This window comes from Plectropomus leopardus, chromosome 16 (genome assembly GCF_026936395.1).
Source record: "Plectropomus leopardus strain MGB_pleo_1.0 chromosome 16, ASM2693639v1, whole genome shotgun sequence".
NCBI classification, from domain to species: domain Eukaryota; kingdom Metazoa; phylum Chordata; class Actinopteri; order Perciformes; family Serranidae; genus Plectropomus; species Plectropomus leopardus.
Window position 1 is genome coordinate 255,165 of NC_142191.1, and position 24,818 is coordinate 279,982.

The following is a 24,818-nucleotide window of genomic DNA, read 5'->3' on the forward strand; positions in this document are numbered from 1 at the left end:
ATCAGCAGAGAGTGAGCGCACGCTGCACACACTTCAGCTTCTTGTTGTGATTTCACAGCTAATAAAGGTGGACAGAGCTGTAATCATGTTGATACTTTGATCAGATTTCACGCTGTGCAGAACAAAGCAGACCAGCATGAAGCCACCTGCAGGTACATGCACTTCTGTTTTACATTTTACATTCAGAAATGAGTCACTTTGAAGTGTCGTTGTTTTTCATGTGACATGGAGCTGTCTGATCACTGCCGAAAATATTGCATTTATGCTGCAAAATATTTTAAATGCCTCATTAGATTTCTGTCACTGCTGAATATAGCTGGATGTTACATTGGGTCTTACTTGTACTGGAGCCTTTTAATTTGATGCTCCTTTATACTTTGAAACCACTGCATGTTTCTGTCATATAGTTACTGATTACTTTTCAGCCTTTGAAACTCAAAATACTGCCATGTGGTTGTTTGCCTGCGTGCACCAGTCAAGTTTCTCTGACAGTTTCCATCTGTGTCAGTGAAAACACAGATGCTTCACACACTGAAAATCTCTACAGTCAGCACAGTTTACAGATTAGTGTCCCCAATTCAGGATCTGACCAAATGTCTCCCCTTCTGCTCCTGAGATACGACGCCGAGTCATGGAAAAATATTTTTGCACAACATTTAATGTCTCAGTTGACCTCTCGGATATAAAATGTGCAGCCCCTTCTCACTCTGAACCTGTCACATAGCTCTGCTCTGTCAGTGCCTTCAGCGTATGAGTGTGACGCCAAAAGCAACCTTTTCACGTCCACACGCAATGTGCATGGACAGTCTCACACGAGAACGCGGTGAGACGAAATCGGCGGCGTTGTTATTGTATGCTGGCAGACGGCTGCCACGCACAAGGAGCATCCACATGCAATGATCTTAACCTTTGACCGCCAAAATCTTACCAGTTCATCCTTGAGTCAGTCAAAAGATTGTGCCAGATTTGAGGAACTCCTTCAAGATGTTTATGAGATAAGACGATCGAAAGACTGTGAAGGATGAGCTCACAGTGACCTCGATCTGTGACCCATGACCACCAGCATGGAATCATTTGTCTTTAAGTCCAGGTGGACGTTGCTGATTTAAAGATATTTCCTCAAGGTGTCCTTGAGATCTGCGTTCACACAAATGGGCCGCACAGACAGACGTACGGACAGACGTATGTATGCACGACATGCAAACATAATGCCTCCGGCCTCATCTGCAACCGCCGTTGGAGCATAAAAATGTACATTTCCAGACATTTCTCCCCGAAACTTCTCACATGGACTCACATAAACTAAATTTCAAAGCGGTGAATGTGGCCGACACGTTGAATCTGTAAATTGTTCTTCTGCCCTTCCTAACCGGAGGCAGGAGGAGCCGCGGATCATAACGCCAGCGTGCACAGAGAAGCTGCGTGACAGCTCCCAGCCAAGCTTTTGCACGTTGCCGTCCAACTGTCCCTGTACGAGCAATTAAAAGGCCTCTTGCTGGGACATGTCGCTGTCACCTAGGACTTTCCTGTGGTAGTGTGTATATATCTGTGAAATGTGTGTGTCACTGTGTGTTTGTAAAAGACAGAGAGAGAGAGAGAGTGTGAAAACCTGTGACATGTAGCAGCTCTCACGCTGAGTCTGATCGCACTGAGACGTGTCTGTAGTATGTTACATCTTTAACCTGATTGGACCTCAGCATGCAACCACAGTGCTATAAAAAAACGAAAAACGTCGCCAGAAGCACCTATATAAAAATACATACATCCCAGTTAGCAGGAAACGTTCCCACAACACTGGCTAACATTACCTGCAGGTTGTAATAGTGTTTTAAAGAAAACATTTTAATCTAACGCTCAAAGAGCGTTTTAAGGATGTTTATCGTTTCAAATAAAGTTTCTGAGGTTAAATACTGACAAAGACACAACGTTTAAACTGCAGCACTGAAGATGTTTTGATGATGTTGACAGGTGACAGATCAGAGAACGGTCTTTATAAAACGTTCCCACGGTGTTACATGAGAACAAACGATGAATGTTTAGAGATTACACAAGATTTTTTTAATGAAAATGTGAATGAATGAATGAATTACTTTTTTTTAAATAAAAAAACAAACAAAAACAAACAAACAAAAGTAGGCTCCTCACATTTCAGAGTCTCCACAGCTGCTTTCTTTCTGCTCGTCTTGTGTCCTGAATATCAAAGTTTTGGGTGTTTTTTGGCAGTGCGATGTACCTCAGCTGTCCCCTGGATTTAACTGATCCCCCGATGGACACACAAGCCTCAACGGTGATAAAGTGCTCGGACACACTGCAGCACAGATCCTCGTGCAGTTTATTTACTCGGCCGCCCGGCCAAATATTAACAGCCTGGTGGGTCAATACTTGTTTTGGACTCATTTCAGAGGCTGTAAAGCCTCCTGCGCTCTCAACAGGTGGAAGTACAAAGAATACTACTACTCGACGGTTCACAGCTCGGAACAAAGATAACGTATTATAACTGAAATGTCTTTACACCTCACAGCCGCACACGCTCAACATATGGAAACAGCAGCAGGACATCACACAGGAGACAGAGTCCAGCTGTTTGCTGCTCAGATGACTGTGCTGGAAAAAGTGTTGATATGAAACCATTTGTTCACACATTCTGCTGCCTGCAGAAAATAACTTTTCAGTATGTGGAACCAGCAGGTGGAAAAGCCAAAGCGTGGCTCCGCACCGTGGAAAGTCCCTCTGTAGCTGTGGTAGTTAGCAAGCTTCCTGTAGCCGGTGTGGACCAACATAGCGTAGCCTCTGCTAGCCGTCCCCCCGGCAACCCCCATGCAGCCGGGAGGCTGGGTGACTGTCCGAGGGAAGCATAGCGGCAGGCTGAAGCCCACGGTACACCTCAGGTTGCCTGGACCAGCCCCTAGTTAGGCTGACATAAGTTTAATCTGCCGGAGGACTCTCTAGGATACACTGAGTTCGTTTTCCTTCTCTTGCTCCCTCCATCTGAAAACGCTTATGTCTGTTTACTGCATTACGCTAACTCCGCTGCCTCTCCGGAGCGCTCCTGCTCCCTTGTCTCCTAGTTTTCCTGGATCCTGGCTGCAGTCTTGGCTGTGCCTTACTGTGATGATAGCTGTGCTGGTGTTGTGATCCTGCCTTTGGTCGTGCTCGTGCTGCGGCTGCACTGATACCGTACCCCCGCCTCGCCCTGATCGTGGTCTTGGTTTTTTCCTGTTGCTGTGGTCCTGTCTGAAGCTACGCCTGTGTTGTGGGTCCTGGTTGCGCCCATTCCGTGATCCTGCTTGACGCAACTTTCGACTGCCATTATTATGAGTCACACCTCCGCTATCAATATACGCATGAGACTCTTATCAACACCCACAATATTTGCACATAATATAAAATGCTATCATAGAGTGCATTTAGTAATTTTACACCGATAATTATTGTATTATGACATGCGTTTGTTTCCATTATTGCTGTGCCTCTCTCACCCTCTCCTCCCCTCTCTCCCCCTCTCTCTTTCTTTTTCCTTTTTGTCATGATTGTATTTCATTTGTTATTTAGACTTAGACTTAGACTTAGACGACTTTATTGATCCCCGGAGGGAAATTTAGTTGTCACAGCAGCTTGGCACGTAAGACATACAGAGACATACACAGAAAAATAAGAAGAATAATAGAAGATAGAAATAAACATAAATATATAAAAATAGAATAAATAGAATGTTGAGGTAGTGCAAAAGAGTACTGAGGTAGTGCAAAAGAGTACTGAGGTAGTGCAAAAGAGTACTGAGGTAGTGCAATGCAGTGGTAAGGTGCAATCTGATGATGGTAAGGATACACATGAGCATGGTAATGATGACAGCAGAATAAGGGGAATATGTAGAGGTGTACATATAATACTAATAATGGTAATAACATCAGTTTGAAGGCATCGCACACATAATAGTAGTGATAGTATTAATAATAGTAGTAATAATAATAATAATAGTAGTAATAATATCCATAATACTAATATTAATAATAGTATCAGCAACATGACATTAGCACTTGACATTTTTATGTCTGATGACCAATGTTATGTATAATATAATATAATAATAATGATAGAATAATAATAATGGTATGTATATATATATATATATATATAGTGATGTATAATATAATATTTATAATACAATACAGGCGACGATCCGATGTTATATATTTGTACATATATATACATGATATGCATACACACATACTGCAGTCTGTACTGTTTGGATGTGGAGTGACAGAGTTTAGTCCAGTTCAGTGACAGTGACCGCAGGTCTGACAGAGGTGGATGTGTTGAACAGTCTGATGGCAGCAGGCAGGAATGATTTCCTGTATCGCTCCCTCAGACAGCGGGGTTGGAGGAGTCTGTTGCTGAAGCTACTCTTCAGCTTGTCCAGTGTCTTATGGAGGTGATGGGTGACATTGTCCGTTATTGCCAGCAGTTTTGCCAGCATTCTGTCCTCAGCCACCTCCTCCAGGGAGACAAGCTTAGAGCCAACAACAGACTCTGCCTTCCTGATCAGTTTGTTCAGTCTGTTTGCATCCTTTGCCTTGATGCCTGCCCCCCAGCACACCACAGCAAAGAAGATGGTGCTCGCAACAACAGACTGATAAAACATCAGGAGCATCCTGTTGCAGACACTGAAGGACCTGAGTCTCCTCAGGAAGTAAAGCCGACTCAGGCCCTTCTTGTAGGCTGCCTCAGTGTTGGTGGACCACTCCAGTTTGTTGTCCAGAAGGACGCCCAGGTACTTGTATGATGTGACAATTTCCACATCAGTCCCACTGATGCAGACAGGAGAGGGTGGGGGCCTGTTCCTCCTGAAGTCCACCACCATCTCTTTAGTCTTTGTCACATTCAGCTGCAGGTGATTCTCCCCACACCACCTGACAAAGCGGTCCACCAGGTCCCTGTACTCGTCCTCCCGTCCATTCTCTACACTGCTCACGATGGCCATGTCATCTGAAAACTTCTGGAGATGACACGACTCTGTACAGTACTTGAAGTCAGTAGTGTAGGTGGTGAAGAGGAAGGGGGACAGCACCGTTCCCTGGGGGGCCCCGACGTTGCTGGTCAGTCGCTCAGACACGCAGCTCTGCAGTTTCACAAACTGCGGTCTGCCTGTCAGGTAGTCACCGATCCATGTGACCAGGGGAGCGTCCACCTGCATGTCCTCCAGTTTGGCCTTCAACAGTCTGGGCTGGATGGTATTAAAGGCACTGGAGAAGTCGAAGAACAGGACGCGGACTGAGGTGTTGGGTCTGTCCAGGGAGGAGTAGGCCTTCTGCAGCAGATACAGCACTGCGTCGTCCACACCAACTCGGGGCTGGTATGCAAACTGCAGGGGGTCTTGTGATGAGCACACCAGTGGTCTGAGATGTGCTAGAACCAGTCTCTCCATGACCTTCATGACATGAGAGGTCAGTGCTATTGGCCTGAAGTCGTTCAGTGCTACAGGATGTCTCTTCTTGGGCACTGGGACCAGGCAGGATGTTTTCCATAGCACTGGGACTCTCTGAAGGTGCAGGCTCAGGTTGAAGAGGTGCTGGAGTACACCACACAGCTGGCTGGCACACGCCTTCAGCACCCGGGGGCTGATGCCATCAGGTCCTGCAGCCTTCCTCTGGTTGAGCCTCTCCAGCTCTCTCATCACCTGGTCGGCTGTGAGGTGTAGTCCAGTCTGGGGGGAGGGTGCGGTGGGAGACGGCAGTGGGGTGTGAAAAAGTTCTGTGGTGTGTGACAAGCTGGGGGCTGGGGTTGGTGATGACGGGGGTGGAGCAGAGAGGTGTCTGCTGTAGGTGTTGCTGAGGGGCTGTGGTGGCAGAGGAGCAGCAGGGGGGCTGGAGTCAAACCTGTTGAAGCACTGGTTTAACTCGTTTGCTCGTTGTTCGTCCCCCTCAGCAGCACCCCCACCTTTCCTTTGGAATTCGGTGATCTCTCTCATCCCACTCCAAACATCCCTGGCCTTGTTCTGCTCCAGTTTGTTTTCTAATTTCTTCCTGTAGGCGTCCTTGCTCACCTTGACCTGTGCTTTAGCTCTCGTTGTACCTGCTTGAGTTCTGTACGGTCCCCTGATCTAAATGCCCTCTTTTTTTTGTTGAGGAGAGCCTTCAGTTCGCTGGTAACCCAGGGTTTGTTGTTTGGGTAACAGCGAACCTCTTTAGTGGGGATGGAGTTGTCCATACAGAACCCAATGTATTCAGAGACACAGTCAGTCAAGCCATCAATATCCTCACCGTGAGGCTCACACAGGGCATTCCAGTCAGTGGACTCCAGCGCACCACGCAGTGTCTCTGTGGCCTCATGAGACCATTTCCTCACTGTCCTCACTGTTACTGGTTGCCGCTGAACAACAGGCTTGTATGATGGTGTGAGCAGGACTAGATTATGGTCTGACCTGCCCAGTGGGGGGAGGGCAGTGGAGCTGTATGCATCCTTCACGTTTGCATACAGCAAGTCCAAAGTTTTATTTTCACGTGTGGAGCATTTAACAAACTGGTAGAAGGTAGGAAGAGTGGCTGAGAGAGAAACATGATTGAAGTCACCGGTGATTGTGATGAAGGCACCAGGGTGCTTGGTTTGGAGATGGGCAGTCACAGCGTGGATGACTTCACATGCGGCGTCTGCGTTCCCGGACGGAGGAATGTAAACGACGATGGCTACTACACTGGTAAACTCCCTCGGCAGATAATAAGGACGAAGTCCAACGGCAATGAGCTCGATGTCCGGGCTGCAGACACGCTCTTTGACAGAGATGTGTCCAGTGTGACACCACCTGGAGTTCACAAGCACGGCAAGCCCCCCTCCTTTCTTCTTACCGGTCGAGGTGGTGTCTCTGTCCGCTCGGACTGTGTGGAAGCCAGGGATGGTCACGTTGGAGTCCGGGATCTGGTCGTGCAGCCAGGTCTCGGTGAAACACATGATGCTGCACTCTCTGTACTCCCTCTGCGTCCTGGCGAGCGCTTCCAGTTCGTCCGTTTTGTTAGCCAAGGACCGTACGTTCCCAGTGATGACTGCAGGGATGCAGGGTTTAAACTTCCTCTTCTTCATCTTTCGTTTAACCCCCGCTCTGCAGCCTCGCCGTCGCCGCCTCAGCTCCTCTGGTACTGTGGGTCTCTCTCCGGCCAAGGGGGCCGGTGCCCTCAGGGCCAACAGCTGGTCGCGTGAGTAAACAATGCCGGCGGTGTTACAGGCGTCGCTTCCAGTCGTCAGGAGTAACCCGAGTGTGAAAAGTAGTAGTAAATGTCCGAATTTCCAAGAAAACATCTTGGCGTTGTGGAGTGCCCAGATGCGCAGAACAATATACAATATACAATAAAACACTATAAAACACTATAAAACACTATCAAAACAATTTAAAAAAAAGACACGTTCAAAGAGCTGCTGCAACAGGCTGCCACTCTCACGGCGCCATCTTAGCATCTTAGCTTATTTACGACATCTATCGCTCGTCTGTCCGTCCTGAAGAGGGATCCCTCATCATCCTCTGCTGCTCTTCCTGAGGTTTCTTCCTTTTTCCCCGTTCAGGGGTTCTTTTTCGGGAGTTTCTCCTCGGGGTGTTGTGAGGGTCTGAGGGCAGAGGGATGTCGTACACTGTAAAGACCTCTGAGGAAAACCATGTTTTGTGATAATGGGCTCTATAAATAAAATTGACTTGACTACATGTTGTGTCCTGTAGTTATATTAGGCTGTCGCCAGAAGGCGCTACTGAGCATGTTAAGGTGATACACAGGTGGTTTCAGTAAGAGAGGGAGAAGAAGAATAAAGCTATGAAGTGAAGCAGACAGGACGTTTCTTCGGCTGGTTATTTTTTACTTTCTTGAACTGGAAATACAACATTTTGGCGACGAGGATGGCAGTTTCTGTACCTCGACCTGCACCGTTCTTGCCATGCCCAGGCGAACCTGCTATTGCTTTTCCTACTTGGCTAAAAATGTTTGAGAACTACATGCTAGTTATCGATGCTACGGGGGATAGCTGGCCTGACGAACGAAAACGCGCCGTTCTTCTCCATGCGCTGGGTACGGAAGGACAGAGACTGTTTTACTCTTTGCACGATACAGGTACTACCTACACTTCTGCTGTGGACGGACTGAAAAAGCACTTTGTTCCCAAAGTGAATGTAGTTGCAGAACGCCACAAGTTTCGTAAAAGGGCACAGAGACACGACGAGACTATTAACCAGTTCCTGGCTTCACTACGTGAGCTGGCAGCAGCATGTGAGTTTGGAGATATGGAGGACCAAATGCTTCGTGATCAACTGATAGAGTGTGTTGCTAATACACGCATACGGGACAGATTGTTGCTGGAACCGGATTTGACTTTAGCTAAGGCTACTACGCTGGCTTTACAGATTGAAAGCGGACTACGAAACGCTGATGTCCTTTCCGACACTACTGCAGCTGCACCGGTAAGAGCCATACACACCCAGCCACGGGGCAACCGCTGGCGGGAAAACGGCAAACCAGCTTCAAAGACGACCCCTGCTACAGCTCACACTGCCGCTAAACGCCGCTCCTGCTACCGATGCGGATCCACCAGCCATCTGGCCAATAAGCCTTCATGCCCTGCAGCTAAAGCTACGTGCAATTCGTGTGGAAAAGTTGGACATTTTTCTAAAGTTTGTCGATCCACCCAGAGGGAGGTACGTGAGGTACGGATAAGTGAACTGACTGTGCTCTACATGAATGATGCTGTGCAGGATAAAATCCTCTGTACTGTGCATGTCAATGCAAGTGGGCATTTTCATGACATCGAGCTGATAGTAGATACAGGTTCATTTGTTTCCATTATTCCAGTGAGCATGTATAAGACTCTCTTTCCTACCTGTGAACTTGCTAAGCCTACTGTGACTCTGCTCACGTATTCAAAACAGTTAATACCAGTTATGGGATCTTTGCATGCTACAGTGATTCATGCTGGACATTCAACTACAGGCTCATTTATGGTGGTTGAATCAGGTGCTGCTTTGCTAGGGCTAGACTTATTTGTTGCCCTAAATATGTCTATTGAGGGGAACAAAATCCTTCCTGCTACGAGCCCCAAAGATCCCCCTGCTCCACAGAATGCACCTACAGTACTAAATACAGCACCTCTGACTACACCAGAGATACCAGTGCAGGAAGTTGGGTGTGCAAAAGGATTCGTACATAAAATCAAACTGAAACCAGATGCAGTACCAGTACAACAGAAGCTGAGGAGGCTTCCATTTACTGTGAGATAGGCTGCTACTGATGAGCTCAAAGATCTAGAAGAAAAGGGCATAATAGAACGCATTGATGCATCTCCATGGGTCTCTCCCATAGTTGTGACCCAGAGAAAAGAGGGAGGAAAGCCTCATAGGTGTGTTGACCTCAGGGAGCCAAACAAGTCCATTGTTAGCGACTGTCATCCCTTACCACACATGGATGAGCTGTTCACTAACCTGCGAGGAGCCACAGTCTTCTCTACCATTGACCTAGCCTCTGCTTATCATCAGATGATGCTACACCCAGACAGCCGTGACCTGACCGCCTTCATCACTCACGAAGGTCTTCGTTTCTGCAGAGTTCCATTTGGCCTTGCTTCAGCTCCATCAGCCTTTCAAAAAATGATGTCAGTTGTACTTGCAGGCTTACCAGGAGTGCAAGCCTACCTTGATGATGTCATATGTTATGGTGCTACTCGATCGGAACACGATGCTAACCTACAGAGAGTGCTACATGCCTTGAATGAGGCCGGACTCAAACTGAACATGCACAAGTGTAAGTTTAATCAGACGTCTTTGTGTTTTTTAGGCCACACTATATCAAAAGATGGTCTTTACCCCGACCAAGACAGGGTCAGAGCAGTGGCTGATGCACCTGCCCCACATGACATGCCTTCCCTGCGCTCATTTCTTGGTCTTGCATCGTGGTACAATAAATTAATTCCCAACTTTGCTACTGTTGTTGAACCACTACGAGCGACACTACGTGCCTCTACAGACACACAATTCAAATGGACTGCTGAGGCTGACTCTAGTTTTGCAGACATTAAGAGACTCATTCTAAACAGTCCAGCTTTAGCACTCTATGACCCTGCTTTGCCTACACAAGTGACTACTGATGCTTCTGACTATGGACTCGGAGCTGTGCTCACTCAACTTAACCCTGACAACTCAGAGAAGATAGTAGCTTTTGCTTCCAGGACACTTTCCCTTGCTGAGAGAAAGTACTCTACTGTGGAACGTGAAGCACTTGCCTGTGTTTGGGCAGTAGAAAGATGGAGGACCTATCTGTGGGGACGTCACTTTGTACTGCGTACAGATCACCAAGCACTCACAACTCTCCTCACATCTAAAGGTACAAATCGTGCTGGATTGAGAGTAGCCCGATGGTCTGCTCGACTGCTTTGCTTTACATATGAGGTTACTTACCGTCCAGGGAAACAAAATGTCACTGCTGACTGTTTATCCAGACTTCCACTTCCCACTACAGGAGACACTGCTGAGAGACCAGACATGGTGGCTGCCGTCTTCATGGAGTCTTCCCATGCCATGTCTTTATCAGAGTTCACCGCTGCGTGTGAGACATGTCCTGAGCTGACACAGCTGAGACATCAGATACAGACAGGTTGGCCAAAATGCAAAAAGAATGTGGCGCCTGAACTTGCTCCTTACTTTAACATGCGAGATGAACTGGCTGTAGATAACGCACTTATTATGAGAGGCTCCAATCGTGTGCTTGTTCCCACTTCACTCCGGTCCAGAGTGGTAGATTTAGCACATGAAGGGCACCAGGAATAGTACGAACTAAGCAGAGACTACGTGAGCTATACTGGTGGCCAAGGATGGACAATTGTGTACGGACTTTGATAGCTTCATGTGTGTCATGTCAGTACAATGACAAAACAGCAAGAACTGCACCTGCACCACTTACACCAGTGGAACTCCCAGATGGTCCATGGGAAAAGGTGGCCATTGACATTACAGGTCCTTTTGAGCAGGCCACATGGGACTGTCGTTATGCCATTACTCTCACTGACTATTACAGTAAGTGGCCAGAAGTGGCATTTGTCTCAAACATAACAACAGAGGTCATTATTCAGTTTTTAACTTCTGTGTTCAGTCGAGAGGGAAACCCTTCATTCCTGGTTTCTGACAACGGATGTCAGTTCACCTCCACTGCGTTTGCTAACTTTCTCAGGGAGAGAGAGATAAAACACCTGCGCTCCAGCGTCTACTATCCAAGAGCCAACGGAGCCATTGAAAGATTCAATAGGGTACTTAAAGAGTGTATACAGACTGCTGAAAGAATGCACAGACCATGGAAACAAGCAGTTACAGAGTTCTTGCTGAACTATCGAGCCACACCCCATGCTACAACAGGAGCTACTCCATTTGAGTTGCTGAGAAACAGGAAGATGCGCACAAAACTAAATATCCTTCCTGTTTCACACAAAACCAAGACACACAAACAAGTGAAAGAGACTGCGAGACAAAGACAACAGAGGAGCAAGGAGTATACAGACATGAAGACAAGGGCAAAAGTTCCCATGTTCAAAGTAAACGACACTGTACGGGTCCGGAGACCTGAACATGTTCCAAAGGGATCATCCAGATTCACAGAACCTCGGACTGTTGTTAAGAAGTTAGGACCGAGCACTTATCTGCTCAGTGATGGTCGAAAATGGAATGCATCCAAGCACGCACACTTCCCAAAAGAGGCTCAAGCTTCCATCATTAAAGACAACGAGAATGTGTTTGATGAACTAACAGTACCTGAAATTGTGCAACATAATGTACCTAACCCAGGCCCAAGAAGGACCCTGAGAGTGAGAAACCCACCTCAGTGGCTGACAGGTTTTGTGAGATAAAACGAAAGATACAAGGAGAATGTGACTTCATATTTCAGTACATAGTGCAATGTTTACATCATATTACAGGATTTATGCCATATTTGAGTTTCAAATAGTTACTACCTGATATGGGATTCAGTTGAGTTGTAATAGTTATTTCATGCAAATTCTGCTACATGATGTTATTCCTGACTGACATGGTTATTTTACATGTGTTGGTGTTACAAGATGCTGTTTCAAACAAAATGCTTCATTTTACTGATCAGTGTACAGGATGATGCCTTCAAGAAAAGGGGAAAATGTTGTGTCCTGTAATTATATTAGGCTGTCGCCAGAAGGCGCTACTGAGCATGTTAAGGTGATACACAGGTGGTTTCAGTAAGAGAGGGAGAAGAAGAATGAAGCTATGAAGTGAAGCAGACAGGACGTTTCTTCGGCTGGTTATTTTTTACTTTCTTGAACTGGAAATGCAACACTACATAAATCTATAAGTTAATTCAACATATCAGGAGCAGTGAAGCTATTTACACTGAAGGAATATTGAGGACAAACAGAGCTGCGAACACAAGCAGCATCAGAGCACTGAAGGGTCAAACAGCAGCAGATTTAACCGCCAGCTTTTCACAGATCAGACCTCTTCACACCAGCGGGGACAACTTCAGCTATTTCATTCTGAACTCGTCAAATACTGCCGCTTTGACAGCGCACTTTTAGCGCAAGACTGCAGTGCCAAAAGCCACCATCTGCATCTGCATGAAATGCTGCTGAATCGCCTCAGTCGAGAACGAGGTCCGACAGATCTGGTAACAGTGTTGTTTTCCACCAGAGGGCACCTGCCGCGTCACATGAGAACGTAAAGGAAGAACCTGTCGCCTCAGCATGAAACATGGCAGGACAGTGTCAGGCTGAAAAGCTCTCTGTAATGACGTGATTTAAGGAGCGTGAGGCGAACGGCAGCAGACTAAATATTCAATGATAAATATTTTCACATCATGCTGTACGAAATGTGCAAATTTTAAATATCTAAGGTTTGCAGAAATGTGCAATGCCAACATTTATTGTGGCAGTTGTTTTACTAATAAATCTTACAAAATCATTATTTTGTAGGAATTGAGGTGTGTGTGTGTGTGTGTGTGTGTGTGTGTGTGTGTGTCTTGTGATAAACAGAATCTCAGTCTGCTTGACGATGAGCATCACTGTGCACACAGAATCTTCTCTTGAACTCATTTTTGTCAGCTTGAATCAGAGGAAATAGACTCTGACAGAGAGGTCATGATGAACAGCAGGAGACACATTTTCAGGAGTCATTTCCTCCTAAATGATCTTGTTTTTGGCAGACTGACGTCCACTGATTGCTGTTTGGTTTTGGAGTCGGCAGCTTCCTTGAGTTTAGGAAAGGAAAATAATGTTGGACCGGTCACAGGTACAGAGGGAGAGAGTATGTTCGGTGGTGTTGTGACTGAGCTCAGTCTCCGTCAGAAATAATCGAGCACCATCTGTGATGACGCTGTGACAACGGGGAGTCTCACTTCTGTTTGTGTGTGAAATCCAAACTCTTTGAAGATTCATGAAATCTGAGGCTGTTGACTTTCAGAGATGCAGAGCTGTTCACTGAGAGTGGAGGCTCCTCCTCCAGCAGCAGACGAGACACACCTGTGTCCTCTCAGCTCATCGTCTTGCCTGCAAAAGCTTTGTCTTCACTCCACTGCGCCGCCACATACATATTTCTGTAGCGCTTGCTGCTCTTTCAAGTGTTCCATCAGGGATTTTTTGGGTGGTTTATGTTCTGGTGGCCTTTATAGTTTTGCAGGGTTTCTTCTTAGTTTTTTCTGCGTGCCTCACTGTGTGGCCAGCCTTTGTGCTCAGTAGTGCTGCACCTAACGATTATGTTTTTATCAATGAATGTTTCACTAGCAAGGACCACACCTCAACGTGAATTGATTTTGACAATTTATTGACATGAATGTAAATTTGGTATAAACATAGATTCTGAATATTGGAATGAATGGTTGAGTGCGGTGTGGGGAAGCTTCGGTGGGAATTCGCCGTGGCTCCTGGGCACGACGGACCCCTAGGACCCTACGGAGAGAAGGAAGAAAAAGAAAGAGATCGAGGGAGGGGGGGAGGGGTGCAGAATAACGAGACGAAAGGGGGAGATCGGGTTAGGAGGATATTTAAGCCGGAAGAGGCGCGGTTGAGGTGCAGTAGAGGTGTGGTCCTGCTCCTGAAACTCTGCTATAAGCTTCACTTCACTAGCAAGGACCACACCTCAACGTGAATTGATTTTGACAATTTATTGACATGAATGTAAATTTGGTATAAACATAGATTCTGAATATTGGAATGGATGGTTGAGTGCGGTGTGGGGAAGCTTCGGTGGGAATTTGCCGTGGCTCCCGGGCACGACGGACCCCCAAAAACAGTATGCTATATGAGAGAGGAAAAAGCTGATTTGAGATCCCTTAGGTCGGAACGGATGTAACGGTGATATGCTTGGGAGGACCATCTGCCCATGATCTGAATGAGGTGTTCTGGTATGCCGCTGCGGGAAGCCGAGGTGGCGGCTCCGATTCTGAAGGAATGTCCGGAGTAATGCATGGGAGAGATGCCTGACAATGACGGGACCTGACGGAAGTGTTGGTGGAACCAGAAACGTGTAACCACCTGGCCGGATTCGGATGCAAACAGGGGGTCATATTGGGATTTGCTTTGTGATGTCCGGAAATGTAAGTAGTTAGAGAGAATGAGGAAGGGGTTTAGATCTGATTGGATGTTGAAGTAGAAGACGGGAGTGGGTTGGGTAGATTGGTCGGTTTTGGTTCTTTTTAAATAATAGACTATGGTGTTGTTCGAGAAAAACGAAAGGTCTGAGAGGCAGGCATGCTGACGTGGATCGTATTGAAGAGTCGAAGCAGTGAATTCAGAGCATCTGAGGAAACCGAAGAAAGCGAGAATGAACATGGCCTCTAGTGTTTGATTGACTTGGGGTATACTATATCCGGAGCGGATGGTGTGGATGCAGCGTGACAGAAGATCTGTGGTTAATGGGAGTCTACGAGGATTTTGTGCTGGTTCTTGGCGTGAGAGGCCTCTGAGCAGTGAGGTGATCTGGGGATGACCATGAGCAGGGCCGGGACTACCAGTTAGGAGTTTAGAAAAGAATGAAATGCCGCTGAGATAGACTTTGATTGTCTGGGTTTTAATTCCCAAGACGGAATGGGCGTGGGTGATGAAGCAGGTTAAAGTGATGAGATCGAAGGAAGGAAAAAGTATGTTATGCATAGCATGAAAGTTGTGGAAACAATTCCAAGCAGACCAATATGACGACAAAGTTGAGGGGGACAGGCTATTGATGATGGTTTTCTGGGATTCTAAGATCAGGGGTATGAAAGCTGGGTTTAGATGTTGAAAGTCAATGCCGAATATGGAGGAACCGGAGTCGGGTGTGTGTCTGCGTGAGGAGCCAAGCTTCTGAACTTCTGAAAAGAGAAACGAGACAGTGAGTCAGCTATGGCGTTGAAATGGCCTGGGACGTGAGCAGCACGGAGGATGTAGTGGTGATTGAAAGAGTGCCAGGTTAAACGACGCAGGAAAGGCATGATAGATGGGGAGTTGGAGCGATCTTTATTTATGATATCGACTACTGCGAAATTGTCTGAGTGAATGAGGACGGATTTGCGACTCCATTCATGGCCCCATAGCATATCGGCGGCAATGATGGGGTGGATCTCAAAGAGAGCGGAGAAAATTAGAGATCAAGAGGCATACACGGCCGAGCTTCTCAGCCGGAAGCGAGGCTTGAAACAGTTCGGTATCAAGGGTGATACCGAGGAATTCAAGGGAGGTGGCAGGGCCCAGCGTCTTTTCGGCGGACAAAGGGACGCCGAGGTCCGAGAAAACCGCCGTGAGAGCAGCGAGACCAGAAGCCGGCGGCGAAGTGGGAGGGGTGATGACAAGGAAGTCATCCAAAAGATGAACCAGGAATGGAAGGCTATGATTGTTCGACAGGATCCAGCAAAGCTTTCTGCTAAGGTGTCAAAGAGTTTCGGACTACTCTTACACCCGAACGTAAGCCTGACAGCAAAGTAATAAGCACCACGCCAGCGGACACCAAAGAAACGCCAGAAGTCAGGGCACAGGGGGAGAACCTTGAAAGCGCTGGTGATGTCCGCTTTAGAGAGCCAGGAACCTTTCCCAGCACGTTTGATGAGGGCCATGGCATGGTTGACGGTAGCGTAGTGGAGGGAAAACTCCTCGCTGGGGATCAAGCTATTAATGCTAGGGACGGCGCAACCATGCGGGGCAGAGAGAGCCATGATAATGCGTTTCTTGCTAGAATATTTTCGAGTAGCTACGCCAAGCGGGCTGACGCGGAACGTCGGAAAAGGGGGACGGGCAAACGGACCAATCATGAAGCCGTCCCTTACTTCCTTAGCAAGCAGGTCATCGACAGAGCCAGGGTCGTCGATCGCAGACCGGAGGTTCCGGCATTCGAACGACGAAGACGGAGAGACCAAAAGGCCGGGATGGAAACCATCCGTGAAGCCCTTAACGAGGAACTGCACGAAATCGGCGTCGGGGTGGCCCTTGAGCGCGGCCGCTAAGGCTGGAACATTAACGGGCGTTGAGAGGTACTCACCAAGAGCCGGCAAAGTAGGGTTGTGAGGGTTGTGGGCGTGGGCACCTCCACAGAAGGAGCAGACGTGGACGAAGCGGCACTGGGACATGTTGCAACCGGCATCATTGAAGTTGTTGCAAATGGCATGACCCCCTAGGTGCATAACAGGCCTGCCCTTCTTGTCCACACCATTGGATGCAGGAAAGATAGCAGGAGAGGCCGACACCGACTTCGGACGGACGGGCACCGGGGGGGCCGCAGCCGACGAACGGGAGAAGGACGCGGGTCGTGCTGAGGGAGTGCAAGGCGCGGCGTGGGCGGGAATCGAATAAGAGGAGGCTGGGTGAGAGGGAGCACTGCAGAGCCACGCGAGCTGCAAAAATGCGGCAGTATATCTCGTTGTCCAGACCGCCCCAGTAAGTGTCCTCATTGAACTGCTGAAGACGGGCAAAGTGAACATGATACTGGTAGAAACCATTGCCACCAAAGCAGAGCGCCAGATTGAGAATAACGGCTAAATAGCTGTCGAACTCCTGCCGACGGCTGGGATAACAGGAACACAGAACGTCCCGAAAGAGAGAGAAGGCGTACGCGAATTCTGTGGGTGTAAGCTCCCTGGAACGGGCGGTCGACCGCCTGCGCCATAGGGGGAGCTCCTCATGGCTTTCGAGAAAGCGGTCCCCGGGAGGCTGACGGAGAGAAGGCAACAAAAGAAGAGCCAGATCAACGTAATTACCGTCTAGAATCTGGGTACGAAGATTTGAGGGAACCAGGGACGGACGGGAGATGAAAGCGCCAGGAGGACGGACGGGAGGATTAGCCGTGGCCAGGGTGAAAGCGGGCGGAGCCCGCAGCGACGGAAAACGATCAGGAGGGAGACCAGAACTGAGGGATGGAACGACGTGGTGCACGGGATGGGAGGGAAAAGTCGGCGGCAACCCGGTGCCAACGACCCCGACCGAGAAAGAGTGAGAGGCGTAGGCGGGAGTCTCAACTGAGGCTGGCTGCTGCAGGTCGTGCGGAGGAATAGTGGGGGGCACCAACATCCCGGTGCCAGGTGCCCCGGCGGGAACAAACGGGTGCAGCGGCTGGGATGGCATGGCTGGGGGCGCCGACATCCCGGTGTCAGGCGCCCCGACGAGGGCCGACTGACAGGGAAGCTGCGGATGCACGACTGAGGACAACGGCATCTCGGTGCAGGGTGCCCCAGTGAACGCGAAGGGGTGCGGTTGCCGAGCATGCGCGGCCGGGGACGCCGACGTCCCGGTGCCGTAGACCCCATCTCGAAATAAATGCTGCAGTTGTTGAGGCTGAGCAGTAGAGAGCGCCGGCAGCCCGATGCCGGAAACCCCTGGGGGACGGGGCTGCTGCGGAAGGCCCGAAAGATCAGGAAAGGGCGCCAGCACCCCGGAGCCGGGTAGACCGACGTGAGGGGGCTGCACGCGTTGAGGAGGGAGAGTGGTCGAGGGCGCAGGCAACGCTGCGTCGAGAATCCTGGGAGAGGCGAGGTGGAGGGAGTGGGAGGGCGCCGAAGCCCCAGGCAAACCCGACCGCCATGGCCGGCGGGGCCGGGGTGAAGCGACCGCCGCGGCCCCCGCGCTCCTCGAAGCGCCCGAGGCAGCTCGTTCCTGCCTCCCATCAAGCACGGTCCGCAGATCGCGCGAGGGAGGTTGAGGACGGACTGGCCCTTTAACAGAGGTGCTGACGTCAAAGCGCACGGCGGGAGCCGCCGCGATGACGTCATCCGGAAGCGCGCCGGCGTCGACTGAGCGGCCAGTGCACTCGGACGTCAGAATGTCAAAAAGTCTTGCTTTGTTGTCAGTTCTGTGAAACGGAAGTCCCCGGTCCCTCAGAGCCCATTGAAGGGTGGCCACCGTCCAGTCGGACATCTTCGAAGGCAGATAGCCATCGGGAACCCTCGCCGGAGCGTGGTGACACTGCGACCGACGGTGAGCCGCCGAGCCGGCCAAGTCGGGACAACGGCGGGAGGCCGTCGCCATCCTCCCCGGCGCTGGGGTGGGAGAACCGCGGCATCGCTGGGCGGCACGGGGGGCGGCCGCGTCCTCTCCTTTCTGACGAGGGAGGCGGACCAGGCGAAGCAGAGGAATCGTCGGCCGAGCAGTACGCTTGGATGGTGAGCAGAGAAGAGCCAGGCGGAACGTGGACCATGGAGGGAACCGAGGGGCCGGCGGCCGGCTGCACCGCCGAGGCTGGCGTCTCCGGCACGGATGCGGCGGAGAAGTTGTCGGCGTCGGACCCCAAGTACGCCAACGGCGCCAGATGGAGAAGGTGAGGGCGATCATCACGGCTATGACCGAACAGATCATCATCCAACGGGGACAGAGAGATGGAATCCATGTTATGGAACGGGTGAGTGAGCGAATCGCAGTGGAACGAGAGCGGAACGCCACGAGGTGTGTCGGTACGCGCTCGTGCAGAATAACGAGACCAAAGGAGGAGATAGGGTTAGGAGGATATTTAAGCCGGAAGAGGCGCAGTTGAGGTGCAGTAGAGCTGTGGTCCTGCTCCTGAAACTCTGCTATAAGCTTCACATCGATTATTTTTTAAATTGATCTAACTATCATTTTTTTATTACTCAATAAATATAACATGAATTTACTGAAAATAACATTTTAAAACTTGTCATACACTGCAGGGCATTATTCCCCAACAAAAAATAGCCCAGTCTTAACTGGGCCTTAAGGCATGCCGCTGCCTGCCAATATGAGAGCTGTTTTTTCATTTTTATAAGCACAGATTCCTCTCATGCTCTCACGCTGTGTTAAAAGGTGCAACGTGTCGACGCACGTTACGTGAATCAACGTATTCACGTAATCAATTACGTTGATTACGTTGATGCGTCGCTCAAGCCTTAGTCTTCCGTGCCTACGTTTTTTCCACATGCTCAGCCTTCACCACAGCTCCCTGCATCCCCCACCTGCTCCTTTGTTTTTTAATTTTGTACAATAAACTCTTTGTCTTCAGACCAGCATCAGGCTCCGCTTTGAGGTCCAACAAAACCAAAACCTAACATTTGTTTTAGAGCCACAACCAAACACATTATCATGTTTCTGTCACCATGGTCACCTGTAGGGCTTTACAGGCAATAAGCTGACATGTCCTCAGTTGTCCTTATTGTTCCCAGTGTCCACAGTGTCCACAATGTCCCCAGAAGTCTAGCTGAAGTGAGAAATACTTCACTTTATCTGCTGCTGTTGAAAAACTGTGACCAGCCACAGGAACTCTCTCAGGTCCATTAGTGATGTTTTTACCTGACTGTGTGAAGAGCACGCGCGTGTGTGTGTGTGTGTGTGTGTGTGTGTGTGTGTGTGTGTGTGTGTGTTCAGTTCTACATGTGAGGACAACTAAAACTGTTGGGTGAAAACAGAATTTTTTAAATAAAACCCAAAAAGATGAACCTCACAGTGAGGACAGATCTGCTGTGTCTCACCATCAGTGTCTGAAGCCAGTTTGTCCTGTTTGTACTCATGAAATGTTTTAATAACGACACTGTGCGTCTTACAATTCATGGTTGGCTAGACGTTACTATTATATTACTAATAATGACATGGGCTCATTTAGAGCAATACAATATGATACCATTCAGTGACTAGAAATTGATGCAGTAATGGCAGGACATGAATGTCTGCACCAAATGTCATTGTCATTTTTAACAGTAGTGGATATTTCACACTGTGCCAAAGCTGGACCGAGCAGCACCCCCAGAGAGACTGCTCACGTGGAAATAAGCACAACTGTGTTCTCCACCTGGGCTTCATGCATTATTGTTATTAGTCACAACAGGTGATTGTGATGGCCGACAGAATAACAGCCACTCCTCTTTGTCACTGCTCGTCCAGTTGGGACACATGCAGTTAACGGCGCCTACAAACACCGTTAAAGTGTTGTTGTGTTTGTCTGGAGACTCGCTCTCCGTCTCTTTCTGCGCTGACCCTGTCCTCAGGCGGTGAGGGACACATCTCTCCGCCTCTCTCAGGCTAATATGCATTCATCAGACAGAGCGGAGCAGGGCTGATGAAGCTCTGCATGTCAAATGAAATTTCACACCTTTTGGATTCATCAAAAACTCCAGATAGGATCTGAAATCAGCGTTACCGAGAAGACCTTGGAGAGAGGGGAAATTAATCATCTCTCAGGCAGGAGGGAAACAACTTTGGGATAATATTGTTTTCTGTTATTGTGTCCAACAAAGAAATATTCACCCGGTTGCTTTTGTACTCATAGAGCCCTGAAACATATATTTATTCATTTGTACATCAAATATGTCCAGACATGGCAACACGTTGTCATCCCAAGTTGTCACATACAGCAGCTCTGTCAAGGACAATCTGCGTCTACATATTACACTCTAAGTATTCTTCTGCGTTTTTGCTCCAGGATGATGCTGCCATGATGTCAACACGAGCACATGGTTGGATGATGCTGCACGTGGTTATGTTTGGGCTACAACAGGACATGGCAACCAACACTGGGACGTCAACAAACATACATGCTGACACGGATGATTAGGGTTAGAGGAAGGAGGCACATGGTAAGGTGGAGAAAAAAAGAACAAAACGTCACATGCAGACTGTGAGAGAACGCCGGACCTTCATGTTCCCGTTACTTCGTTTACCGGCAGCGTTTCAAGCTGACGCTGTCCAACAGCGTATCATAGGCATGCAACTGGCAGCAACTGATGCTGACTATTCCAGCAGCTGAGTATGTTTCCACATGTGATCATGTAGGTTTTCTAACGCAGCTTTTTTCCTTGTGGTCAAGATTTTGCCAGCGTCAAACCCTCCTGTCAATATTATTACTATATTACTACAAATGGTAACAGAAGCAACCTTTTCATGGAGTATCAGTGACAGAGAGACCTGTCACCGTAAAATATTGTGGCTCATGTGCCCAGTGAGAGCAACTTTCACTGAAATAAAGGAGGCACAACTGCAGTAGTGGTTACACAGCAAAGCAGAGAAACATGTACTACTTCAGTATCAACAAGTGTCAAGTTTCTCATTTCAGCTTTTCTGTTTGTTGCAAATTAGTTTTTGAATAACGTCGCTGAGCCCACGTACAGCCACAAAACAGAAACCAACAGGTATGAGGTAACACTGGAGGTAAATCAGCGAAAAGTACCTGTGATAGAAGAGATGAAAGCTGCAGGCGGCTGTTTGTTGGACACTCAAATTGGCACATTGAGAATTACTGCAGTGACATTTCCTCAAAAACAGGCCGCTGAGAGACGAGCAGCAAAACAACAAAACAGACCAGGGAGATAAAACCTGATCCAAGACTGTAAAAACACACAGCCCCTGCAGCTCAACACAATCCAATGTTGGCATTATACAGCTCTGCAAATCCCTGCTGTGTTTCATTTGTATCTTTCATTCATCATATATTCATCATAACAACATTATTAAAATAGTGCAGTTTAGATTAGATGTATATCAGCTGAGGTATTTGAAACAAAATGCCCGGACGTTTCCAGCTTTGTTTGTAGCAACAAAGCTGGGACATTTTTAACGAGACACTGGGACATTTCCAGCTGTGTTTGAGCTGTAAAACCAGATGAGTTTTAAAGAAATGTGAAGGCATTTTCAGCCTTGTTTCCAGCAACAAACCTGGGTACTTTTTAAAGAAACGTCAGTTATTTTTTAGTCGGACTGACACAATAATTTCACTTTTTCAAGCATGATGGAAACAGACTTAGTGACTCTGTTCAGTCTGTCGGGGACTTTTGGTTAAACGGGTCCATATTCGGTTGGTTTTCTGTCACTGAGCCCTCAAATATTCTGCCACTCTGTCCTTTCTTATCATCCTCCCTCTGTCTCTCTTCTCCTCTCTCCTCTCTCCACCTAACTTTGTAAAGTCATCTCCCTCTCCAGCTCCTGGTGTCTCTGACAGGAGGTGTGTGGCAGCGAGCCAGCTGACATGGCTCAGGACGAGTGGAGGATCTGCTGCATGAATAAAAGATGGAGACGGTGGCAAACACAGTGAGGATTATTAAAATATACCGAGAGATGGAGGGAGAGCAGCATCAACCTGGAGAGGTCGCACAGTGTCATGCACACACACACACACACACACACACACACACACACACACACACACACACACACACACACACACACACACACACTGGACAAAAAACAACTGACTTTGATTTGACCAAAAACTGTTTTTGTGGTCTGAAGTTGACCCGTGGTTGGACTGCACACACTGAACTAGGACAACATTCGACCGTCTCCTGAATTTCATGATCAGAACGTCTCTGAAACAACATTTAAATCATAATCAGAGCATAAAATGTCAGCTGAAAGCAGATGGTTAAATTTTATGGTCGGCAGTGTTGAACGGACTCAGTCTGGTCTCTAATCAACTGCTCAACAACTCTGTGTTTTGTATATTGAAGTAATTGAAATGCATTTGATTGTTGAGCTGCAGGTCTCCATAGAACGACGGATTACTCAATGTTACAGCAAGAAAAAACGGACAGAAAGTTGATATTTTCAGCAGCTCTCTGCAGAGTAACTTTGCTCCTTTGCCCTTGAAAGAATTCAAGCAGAGAGTAAAAATGAAGTGTTGATTTTAAGGTTTAACTCAGTTTGAATATGGTGAAAGTTTTTTTTGCCAACTTGCACCCTGATTTGCATTTCAAGGACTCTGCACAACACAAGGACGGAAGTCTAGTTAGTATTAATCTGTCACGCAGACTTTCATCATGCAAGAGGCTTCATCAGTTTCAGACTCTGAGCTCGGCCCAGACGCCACAACTAAATGTTGGCGGTGTACTTTTCTGCCCTCCAAGGATACGTCCTATTCATACCCATCATATTCATACACATCCCAGTCACGTTTCTAAAGTGCTGTAGTTCTGATTTTTAGCCAACAAACATGTATATTCTTAGTGAATGGTGACAGGAATCATGCTTACAGATGGCACAGTTATTTTACCGAGATATCACTGCTTTCCGAGCAGGGATTGTGTCATCAAAGCCAGGAATATTATGACAAATCACAATCTTTTTTCCAACCATAACCAAGTAGTTCTAGTGCCTAAACCTAACCACCCGTTAACCACAGCATTGCTGAAGAGTTAACTTTCAGTGAGTCCACCACATACTAATGTGCAAAACTGTGCATCACTTTAGTATGCGCCTGAACCTGTCATGTCTGCATGATACACCACTTGACAACATCAGGCTAAAACACTAATGTCATCCCTATAGGATGGTGGATGGATCCAACAAACCCTGGACTTTCCTGCAGCAGTCTGGTGTTCACTTCCTGTCTGAATGTGATGTTTTTTTTTCTCCACCTTACCACGTGCTTCCTTCCTCTAACCCTAATCATCCGTGTCAGCACGTGTGTTTGTTGACGTCCCAGTGTTGGTTGCCATGTGCTGTTGTAGCCTAAACATAACCACGTGCAGCATCATCCAACCATGTGCTCGTGTTGACATCATGGCAGCAGCATCCTGGAACATCAACAGCAGATGCAGGAGGATACCTAGAGCGTAACATGTAGACGCAGAAGGATACCTAGAGCGTAACATGTAGACGCAGAAGTCCACTGACAGAGCAGCAACTTGTGTGAGTCAACGTGAGAACGAGTGTAACTGTCACAGAAAGATATGTTTCTTTTGTACAGAGTTCCATGTTACTGCAGAGAAAATGTCTTGTTTAAATGTCTACAAGTTCTTTGGTGTGTTACTACCTCCTACTGGTCACATTGTGTATTGCGCTTAATAGTCAGCATGCAGCGTCACATGATCAAAAAAAAAAGGGAAAGGTGCTGCCAGGAAACAGACGCTGGTCGGTGAAAACAAGAAAATGGACACTAAAGGACTGTAACAACTCCTAAATTTTGGTCAGAAGGCGCACACGGTATGTTTTTATAATTTATTTTGAACAGATGGTTTATTTAAGTTGAGGATTTATTTGTGCTGACAAAATGCTTGTGTTTGTATTGTTTATTTTACACAGTTTTTCATGGTGTTTGCTGTGCAAAGAGGAGAATAAATGCTGGTCAAACATGAGTTGGAGCGTGGCTTATCTGTACCAGAAGAAAACTTTGGAAGCAGTTATAACGAGTTAACAGCTGATCATTCCAATATTGGAACATTTTCACAGTTACATGGCCATCTGTAATGAAGCAACTTTGATTGTGTATAAATTCTCAAAGATCAATCAAAGAATGATTATCAGTAATCCTACACATGATGTAAAATGCAAAGGAACGTCTTTCAGATGAAACGACTGAAATAAAGTTTGGTTTAAGACTTGTGAGCAGAGGGTCAGTTTACTCTGTGTATAGATTTATAAACGAACCTGTGGACTTTAATGTCAGAAAT

At 47.7% G+C, this 24,818-nt stretch overlaps 1 long non-coding RNA gene across 1 annotated transcript; it reads left to right on the forward strand.

The window, feature by feature from the left end:
• On the forward strand, window positions 1–24,503 carry LOC148186773 (uncharacterized). The gene is made up of 2 exons (XR_015779159.1): window positions 1–152; window positions 20,858–24,503. It is a non-coding gene; the product is annotated as an uncharacterized LOC148186773 (long non-coding RNA).
• Window positions 24,504–24,818: the final 315 nt, after the last annotated feature.